Source organism: Lytechinus pictus, chromosome 5 (assembly GCF_037042905.1).
Source record: "Lytechinus pictus isolate F3 Inbred chromosome 5, Lp3.0, whole genome shotgun sequence".
Taxonomy (NCBI): domain Eukaryota; kingdom Metazoa; phylum Echinodermata; class Echinoidea; order Temnopleuroida; family Toxopneustidae; genus Lytechinus; species Lytechinus pictus.
The window spans coordinates 25,006,868-25,017,413 of NC_087249.1; the positions used below are offsets into that span (position 1 = coordinate 25,006,868).

At 33.5% G+C, this 10,546-nt stretch overlaps 1 long non-coding RNA gene across 1 annotated transcript; it reads right to left on the reverse strand.

Annotated features, from left to right (window-relative positions):
* Positions 1-1,072: 1,072 nt before the first annotated feature.
* LOC129260369 (uncharacterized) lies at positions 1,073-4,950 on the reverse strand. Its single transcript, XR_008584535.2, has 2 exons — positions 4,803-4,950; positions 1,073-1,181 (listed from the first exon to the last, which is right to left on the reverse strand). It is a non-coding gene; the product is annotated as an uncharacterized LOC129260369 (long non-coding RNA).
* Between the last annotated feature and the right edge of the window lie 5,596 nt (positions 4,951-10,546).

Genomic DNA, 10,546 nt, shown 5'->3' on the forward strand with positions numbered 1-10,546 from the left:
AGCAATCATGAAATAAATGTCCCTTTTTAGGTGAGGATATAAAAAAATAGCTCGTGCTTCACGATCACATTAGCCAATGAAATAAGTATCCTTTTTGTGAATTCCTACAAATAGTCCTTAAAATTTTCCCCTTTCAGGTAAGTATATAAAAATTTCAGCTCACCCTTCGTACTTGCATTAATTGCTTAGTTTAGATACGCATCGTGGGATTACTTCTTCCTAAAATTTCCTGATTTCAGGTCTAAACATCAATAATTTCTAACTCGCGCCGCAAGCTCGTATTAATTGTATTATAAAGAGTGCTTATAATATTAAGTCTTAAGATCTCAAAAATGAAAAAAAAATTACATTCATTGTTTAGTTACAATGTAGATACATGTACGCATCATGTTTATGTTTACAAAAAAAAAAACTTGGAGTATTCCGTCTTAACGTCTAAATATTCACACTCGTATTGACATTATGTTTTATTTTGACTGGTTGTGTATACTAACTGTAGTACGTATAATACACTTTGAAAGGGGCGCGATTTTAGCACTTGCCCCCGGCGCCATTTGTCGTACATGTAGATACGCCACTGCAAATAAAGGACTCTGCCTTATTTTTGATACTCTCATATCATTGCAAAACACTTCGTGCACCTCAAACAGCAGCTACAGCTAAAGGTAACATCTAGTGCGCCACTGAATAGGAAACTACATGTAGACAATCAGCATTTTATAAATGATTATTTTGTGTGTGTGTTTTGTAAATCACCTCTTTACTGATAAATCATGTATCATAAACAAAGGCAATAAACCCAGGATATTGGTTTTTAACAATAACAAACAAGAAACAGGGTAACATACAGTTTAGATGTGAACATTACAGTGTAACAAATAGATGCATGAAACCAAAGTATTTACATATATGTATAAACAAACAAATAACAAAAATAATGATAGTATGCACATTTTGAAAAGAAAACTAAGTTATATATAACTTAGTTTTCTTTTCAAAATTTGCATACTATCATTAATTTTGTATAAGTTTAACACTTAATTCCAATATTTGTATTGTTAATGTTACTCACCAAGTTTAACTTGCAATGAAGATGGCTTCCTAAGGTTTTTAATGGAATGTCTACTAGAGGGTGAGCTGGTTATATCCACATGGGTTGTCATCCTTTCTGTCTCCAGCATCTAAACAAACAAGAGATTTTAAATTATTTTACCAACCCCTCATGCCATGGATAACAGTTTCTTTAATACTTGATACAAGAGATACACTACTGTACTTAAATATCAATGAAAAATTAAATTAGCAACACTTCCCTATGTCACTACATATACTTTGCTATATGCAGTACTATGATCTGATCCACTCATTTGAAGTATTGATACTACTGTACATATTACACATTGTATTCTACTTTTCTTCATGAATAAAGAAATTACTTCAACACGACTGATCTCACATCCTGAATTACAAAAAGACTTTTTGTCAATAAAAATTGACAACCTACAATTTAATATAAAAAGTGATTGGTGAAGTATAACCAGTGCATGAAGTACTGGTTCACTGCATTCTGTTTACACGTATTTTATGTTAATCACTATAATCACAAGGAAGGTTCCAAATTGGTAAACAAAATTCTATAGAATTTCATAGCAATCCTTAGCAGTCCAGCTGGATGCAAAATCATATAACACTTTCAGTAAATTCAAACCATAACTACATGCACTAGGGCTGTTATCGATAACCTCTTTATCGCTAGTCTTGTCGATAATCGCTTGGTGTTTTTTTTTGGGTGGGGACATGACAGTGACTTTCCGCAATTGCGGAAAACAGCTGGAATTCACGGAAATGGCCTTTTGAAAGTGGCTTTTCAATTGAAAATCACAGAAAAAAAAAACTTCGCTATAATCATGACAATCAAAACATCGTGTCTGCACTCGACTCCATTTTTAGCGAAGTACCAACGTAGAAGGCAGCACACGGCCATGAGTTGCTGCCCTCTGTGTTCGAAGATGTACAGCACAATATCAAAATGGCGGATAGGCGAAAGACGTTGATTGCTTGTCAATTCTTTCTCTGGTGCGAAATGTCCTTTACTTGCGGTTGAAGACCTTTTTTTTTTTTTTCTTTTTTTTGCTTGTCAATTTTATTCTGGTGCGAAATGTCATTTATTTGTGGTTGAAGACCTTTTTTTTTTTTGGCGGACGAATCCCCCCCCCCCCCCTTTGGAAAATCCTAGGTACGCCACTGCACAGTTACAATATCCCACCTGTTTGATCTGTACTGAATTGTTCTAAAAGTCAAAACTGATATACAAAACTAAAACTGATAGTTGTAAGGAGATTGAGGTTAGTTGGAACATTTTTGACAAAAATGGCTGTAAAGTCCAAATCGATTTTAATCAAGAAACAATCAATATATCAGCTTAAAGCATATATCTAAGGGCTACAAATGTACCCATAAAATTCTTTAACTATGTTAGTTACTGAAAAATCCACCTTGAACAAGACCATCTCAAGTGTTCCAAATGGGGTACATGTAAGTTAAGTTGGAACATGGTATGGGGTAAGTTGGAACACTGCATGGTCAATTAAAGAATTATACTAAAACTACTACATGCTTAAATTAGCTTATTTGCTTATTTTTTAAAGTTCAAAATATTAAAGGTGAGTATTCTGATTTGTTGAACTTTATGTTTTCTATTACACATGATATACAGCCATTCACGGAAGCCGACAGTGTAGTAGAATTCTGCATATTATTTTGTGTGCATTTGATTTTACAAGCAATTAAGTGTATCAGCAATTCCATGTACTTCTGCACCAAATTTACATGACATTGATCGAATGCAGTTTTTTAAACAGTAACTCAGTAATAAAATGGATATGGAAGCTGACACTGTATATGAAATATAATTATAAATAGTGGCTTTCATGAAAAATATATGATGCCAAAATCTTAGGTAGGGGCAAAGCTGGGGATGATTATAGCCTAGGAAGTAGGAACACACCCCTTTAACTGTACTTTGAACTAATTATCTATACCATACAATAACAACTTAAGGTCAGAACTGAATGAATGAAAAGGTAAATTATACTCAGAACTATTAAATGAACATTGTTGTCAAACATGAGATACAAACAAAGTGTAGTCCCGTACCCAATAAAATGCACCTAGCATATATAAATAAATATCTTGGGTAATTATTTTGGCAACTTATCACTAAATATATTGCAGTTAAGATTTTAAACCAACACATTTGCTATTCCAAATAGCCCCTTCAATTTTGTTCCAACTAATCCCAGAGGCCCATGTGACATTTACAAGCTTACAGCACAAAAAAGGGACTTCACCATGGCATATCAATAACCTTATTTTGTAGCTTGGTACAAGTGTCTATCATACCCCTGAACTGGCCAACTTGAATCTATAAACTTCTCTGAGATAATAAACATTTCTGAAAGAAAAAATATCACTCAGAAGGTGAAAAAACAACATTCCTTTCTAACTGCACCAGGCTTTTTGCACATGTGTTGTCTGTAATATGGTGGATGGCTGTTGCTAATGGCAATAAATCGAGGGCAGAATTGCATATATTTATTAATAGGTGTTAAAGAAAATTATAATGTTTCAACTTACCCCGCTTTCCAACTAACCCCAATCTCCCTATTTTGTAGTTTAAAGAGAAAGACTTTGATGTGTATTCATAAATCATATTGGACAGTTTTTGTATTTACAGTTTGTACTGTTTGCACTCATCCCCCTCCTACTCGCTTTCCTTCAATCCTATGAAATTTAAAAGAATATGATATCATTACATCAGAAGTGACAATTGTAATATTTATAATTCTGTTTTCATCAACTTTCAGCTTTTGTAATGATCATAACCCTTTGATTGTCTTGTACTTGTAGGTTTGAACAAGAATTACTCTCATTTTTTTTTAAATGGTGTAGACATAACCTTCAAGACAATTCTTTGATGTCTCAAAGTATACACCTACGGAACCAGGAAAGTATGTCTTCAGTGGTTTACAGTACAATGTGAGTGAACATTTGAAAGAGATCTCTTGATGTGAGAAAATATATTTCCACTAACGATTAACCTATCCAAAAATTAACTTATCCAAACTCTTTCACTAAATTTCTTCAAGTTCAGGTTTAAAAAGGAACTCAGAATCTCAGAAAGGGGTAATCCAGACATCGCTTAGAAGCACTATCCTCGAGATGTGATGTCGCTTCCGTGCAATGTGCAATTTACTCTGGTGAATGACACCTTTCGAGGTATGATTTGAAGGACTGTGTGGGAAAAAAGGCCATTTATTCATCTTGTTTCAAGTTCCTTTGAATTATAATTAATTATTCCTTATCAGTTCGATTAAAGAATGCACTAGTATAATACACCAGTTGTGCTCGTTTCCACAGGTGCCACACCCTGCTTTTCTTCTTCTGCCAGTTCGGGGTAAAAAAAATAAATAAACACCTTCTAATGTTGCAACTGGACATGCCCAAGAAAAAAACAATATACTTTTTGCATTCATATTGGTTCATACTCATAGTTAAGTAAACATTTCATAGAACTGGCATTAAGACACTGCAACACACATAATGCAATCCGGCATGTAAAAAAAACGATCAGTAGGCCTAGATACGCGTACAACACTTGAAATGGTATTCCAAAAACAATACACACAAATCTAGCAATGGGTCCAAGCTGGAAAATAAATAAAGATTACCATATGATTCCAAAGTGAAAGAATAATCGCGTGAATAAAAGCTAATGATCCCGTTCAAGAGAAACACCTTACCCGTGTGTGTTCGTTGACTGATGTTGCATACCCACTGTCTGTTTCGTCATCTTCCATGCTTGCTCCGTGGTGAGGGACAATTTTTTTCCAGTCTCAGATAAATTAGATGGTGATCACCATGATATGAATTGGATTGTGAACATCAGCTGATGGCGTTTTGGTCATGCGCCATCTCGCGGTGAACGGCTATATAACTTTTCAGTTCAATTGCTTTATTTTCCACTTTCAATTTCGATTTCATATTTACAATTATCATACAATTCACATAGTCACATATAATCACATTTTAAGTATTATAAAAATTGATAACGTTATAACATTACAATAGACAATTATCAAATTGAAATATAAATAATTGAAACATCAGGAAATTAATCATTTTGAACGAGTTTGGAGTAGGACAATATTCCTTTTTAATTATTTTGTCCGATGTTGGAAATTATCATTCTTTATTTCCTGCAAGGGATTCTTTAAAGGCATGATAAAAAATAAGAGAATGGGCTTGCAATGGTATGAATCCCACTTTTCGGAGGGGTGGGATGGCATGTACAATCATCCCCCCTCCCACTTTTCAAAACGATTTTTGTTTTTCAATCAAAGTTTAAGGAAAATGAGGCTTTGGAACAAGATAGCTTGTGCGAAAGACGAAAAATCAAAGACTGATATCAAAGAAAGTTTGAGAAAACTCGGACAAGTAAGGAGAAAGTTATGAGTATTTGAAATATATAATGAAATTAAGCTTTGAAACCCCATGTACGTCAATTTCTTCCATTGTGTGAATTCTTCTCCTCCCCCCCCCCCCCCCCCGATTGAAAAGACTCAATATACCTTGGGACTACATGTATACATGTATTAGGAATAAAGTGTCAACTTACTAAGTGTTCTTTTTTTGTAGGCATTCAATTTCCATGATTTAGTAATTTTGGGGGAAATATGAACTTTTCTGTTGGAAATTCATTAACAAAATAGTGGTCATCTCTTATTTAAAACATCAAGAGCTTAAATCATATTGTATTTAGTGTCAGTGGTGTATAGTTTCATTGATTTACAGAAAATTGCATCATTCATTGAAAAAAACGTTTTAAAACGATTTAAAACGTTTTAAAACAATAAAAAACTTTTATTTGTTTTTTTAATAAAAAACGTTTTTTATTACAACCCTGGCTTTTGTCTATATTTCACTTTACTGCCTCTTTTCTAACATCTTCAGTAGATCATCATTATTTCCATAGGAGGGCATGATGTGATTCAAATTTGCAGAGAATACATTATGGATAAAGAGTTTGTATCACCATAAGAAAGCTAAAAAGATGAAACATTTTGGGGGTATTTTGCCCTATTAAGCAAAGTATGTTTCATAAAGTTATGAAAAAAATGTAGGCCTATCTTATGTATGATGTAACATTCATAATACAATAATAATATAATATAATATAATATAATATAATATAATATAATATAATATAATATAATATAATATAATATAATATAATATAATATAATATAATATAATATAATATAATATAATATAATATAATATAATATAATATAATATAATATAATATAATATAATATAATATAATATAATATAAAATAATATAATATAATATAATATAATATAATACAATATATTATGATATAATATATATTTCTTCGTCTTCTCCAATATGTTTGTTTTTCTTTCTCCCTCTTTTTATCCTTTTACCCCTTTTTTTTGGGGGGGCACCCAATGCAGGGGCGGATCCAGCCTTTGCCAATAGGGGGGCCCGGAATTTTTTTTCAGCCATATTTTCCCCGATCGGCCACTCGAAGATGATTTTTGGTTTCTTTGAAGGGGTAGTCCGAATAGTCACTTTTTAGCTTTATTCTTATCAATCAACATAAATATATAATATCATAATCCTTAATTATATAATGCGAGCGCGAAGCGCGAGCTAAATTTTTTGGAAATCTTATGTATTTTTTGCCTAAAATTTGAACATTTTGGGCAATGTTTGTTGAAAAAGATGTGTATGCAACTAAATAATTATTACGAACGCGAAGCGCGAGCAGAAATAAACTGATGGAAAAGGTACCTGTTAAAGACTGCATGCTGTTAGCCATGAAGACATTACATATTTTAAAAATCAAATAATACCAGCGCGAAGCGCGAGATGAAATTTTTTGACATTTTTACCCAAAGAATGGAAATTCTAAGCACTTTTTGTAACTTAAACAGAATAAGTATATAACTAAACAATTGATGCGAAACGCGAGCGGAAAATTTCGAGATTTAGACCTATTTTATACTGAACGAGACACTCTATTCATGTTATATGTAAATCATGAAAAAGATGAGTAATTGGGGATCTTCTTTACATTAATAATGCGAGCGCAAAGCCGCAAAGCGCGAGCAGAAAATTTTCGTATGCGTTTTGAACTGATCGAAAAAGTACATGTTAAGGACTGCCACTTAGCCATGAAGACGTTACATATTTCAGCAATCAAATAATGCGAGTGCGAAGCGCGAGCTGAAAAAAAAGAAGACATTTCTACATAATGAATGGAAAATTTTAATCAATTTTTATAATCGTATACAAGATAGCTTAATGACTTAACAATTGATGCGAGCGTGATGCGCGAGCGGAAAAAAAAATAGAGGATAAGACCTAAAAACGGGACACTCTATTCATGTTTTGTAAATCATGAATAGAATGAGTAATAGGGGATCTTTCTACATTAATAATGCGAGCACAAAGCGCGAGCAGAAAATTTTTGATATCGTGATCTGAACTGGATAATGATTTGAATAGAAAACAAGTTGAGTATCGAATAAACATGCGCGCGCGTGTGTTTCATATTTAGACCTAGAATATAGGCATTCTAAATACATCTTTTATCGTGAAAATCAAAGCGAGCGCGAAGAGCGTGAGCTTTAAACATGTTAAACTATTTGATATTCCGATCTGAAAAAAGAGTCAATTTCAGCCCTATATTTCAAGCACTTTGTAGGAAAATTGTGAGGTGGATATGGATCGCACTTGATAAAGAGCTGATATATTTTCATCATTATTACTTTGAGTATTGACATAGAACCGGCACATTCTTGGGACATAATCTGAAAATGAAGACTGTCTTCCTATTCCTCTTGCTATGCGCGAGATGAAACAAAAGGGATCAATAATTATTTAATTAATATCTTATTCATTAATGCCTATAATGAGGGCGCGAAATCTGATGATATGATGGCCTGAAAACTGGGCATTTTAAGCACTTTTGTAATTATAACTAGGATGCATCAGTGAATAAATTATTAACCATTAATGCGAGCGCAAATTGCGAGCCTAACTTTTTTTAAATACGGTCAAAAGGGGATTTTAAGTAGTTTGTTGTATAATCAATATTGATACATACTTAACTCGCCAATCAAAATGCGAGCGTGCAGCGCTAGCTGATATACGTTTTGAAAATCAGACCTGAAACGGGATGTTTTGAAAACTGTATAGAATACATGAAAATATTATATAGGTAGGCCTACCTGATAAATCAAAATTTGCGAGCACGCAGCGCGAGCAGAAAATGTTAATATTCAGACCATAAATCATACATTTTTACATAGCACTTTTTAAAAATCAATTTGTAAATCACACAAAATAATGAAAGTTCGATTTCCGGCCGAAATGAAATATGTTTTGTATATTGACTTCCAAACTTGATATCTAAACTTCATATTGAACAAGATATGTAAATAACCTAAAAGGCAATGCGAGCGCGTAGCACGAGCAAAAATTTACATTTCAATTCTTTATTTCATTTCCATTCAAAACATAATACAAAGTAATATAAAGTAATACAAATCAAGTACAATTTTACAGAAGGGCATTCTTACTTCGTAAAAAACCCCCAGAAAAAACAGTATAATATAGAGCATAAATGGAAATGAGGGGGATCCACTAAAAAGCAAAGCTTGTAAATTGTGGATCCCCCTTGGAAAGGAAGTATAGTAGACTTATTCTCATATGCGTACATATATGTATTACAGGAAAGAAAAAGAGAACAAAAGAAATCATACGGATGCAAATATAATTACTGAACAAATGCAAAGCTTTTCACACAAAGAGGTCTTAGTAGTAAAGGATGTGTTGCACAAGACAGAAGAAAGAAAAAAAAACAGAAAGAGAGAGGTGATGACAAGACATAGAAGACAAGACAAACAAAAGACAGGACAGTACAAGACAAGATAACTACTTTATAAAAGGAGGAAAACTAAGAATGGGAAAGGGCTGACCACGAACCAGCTTGATCTGGTGAAAAAACAAAAGATGATATAACTGGACAATATCAGATGAAAAAAAGATAAAACAATACAAATTTAATAGTGACATGAAAGATTTTCCTAATTATTTTCCAAGTCTTCCCCTGATCTTATTTTATTCACTCGTCTTCTTCCTCTTATGTTTCCCCCTCTTTTTTCTCCTCTCTCTTCCCTTCTTTTTCTTTTTTTCCTTTCTTTTCCTTTCTTTTCTTTTCTTTTCCTCCGTCAATAGGGGGGGGGGGGCGGCCCCTCGCCCCCCTGGATCCGCCTATGGCCGATGGATTGGGGGGGGGGGGGGGCGTATACTTATGCCACTGTCATTTCGGGATAAGGTAAGGAATAAGGTAAGGAATTCAAGTGATGAAAATAAAAAGCTGCAAGGGCATGCATACAAATATAAAAAACTGCAAGGGGAGATCGAAGAGAAGAAAAGGAATAAAAAAAGAAAGGTGACATTATTTTACAAATCTATTATGACACCACGTTAAGATAACCTCTTGCCCTCTTGGCCACCATTTTGCCTAAACGCAATAACATTTGAAACATTTCTGACTAGTGTGCGACTGAATACTTATAATCAGACTTTCTTTGGCTTATCATGACCCACAAGCGTACCTACGGGGGGGGGGGGGGGGCAGAGGGGGCAGACTGCCCCCCTGACGAGTCACAACCCATGCAAGGGACATATCCCTGCCCCCCTGACGAGTCTTGAAGACGCCACTGTCATGACCCATTAGGTAGATGGGAATTAATTAAATATTGCATTATACAATAACTGTAAATTACTAGCATATGTCATGAAACCTATAAAACCTTGAATGATATAAGTGCTTTTTCGATGTATCCCTTTCTAATTATGTTGGTGTAAAAATTTGATGCCCGGCAGAGTGAAATTTGCCGACTGAGAAGTAATCGTTCATATATGCCAGCAGCTTCTGCATACATCGTGTAGATTTGTTTTTATACTAAAATGCCATTTTATCTAAAATAAAAATATTGTACCTTTAGTGTATCCAAAAATGTGTGTATTTTATATCACATAAGATATGGGACAACTGCTCGTTTATGACGTCACAAATCTAAAACTTCAATTTGTAATAACTTTCCTAATTTTTAATGAAGTTTTCTCAAACCTTCACCGGTATTTTTTTTAATTATTATTATTATTTGTTTATTTATTTTTATTTTTTACAATAAACGTACTGCTTGTCTGGGTCACAGTGAACAGCATAATATTGTCCTCCAATTTCAAAACGGAAGCATTATTAATTTACAAAACTTAGAAAACCTTACCAAATATCCTCTACAGTTAGAGGATGAATTAAGGAGATTATACATCCTTACTGTGTTGGAATTAATTATACAGAAACGATATCTTTCATTTTCAAAAACTGGTTTTTATTACAGATCATGATTTTCTCTCATATTTTTTCCAGACACTGGCATCGAT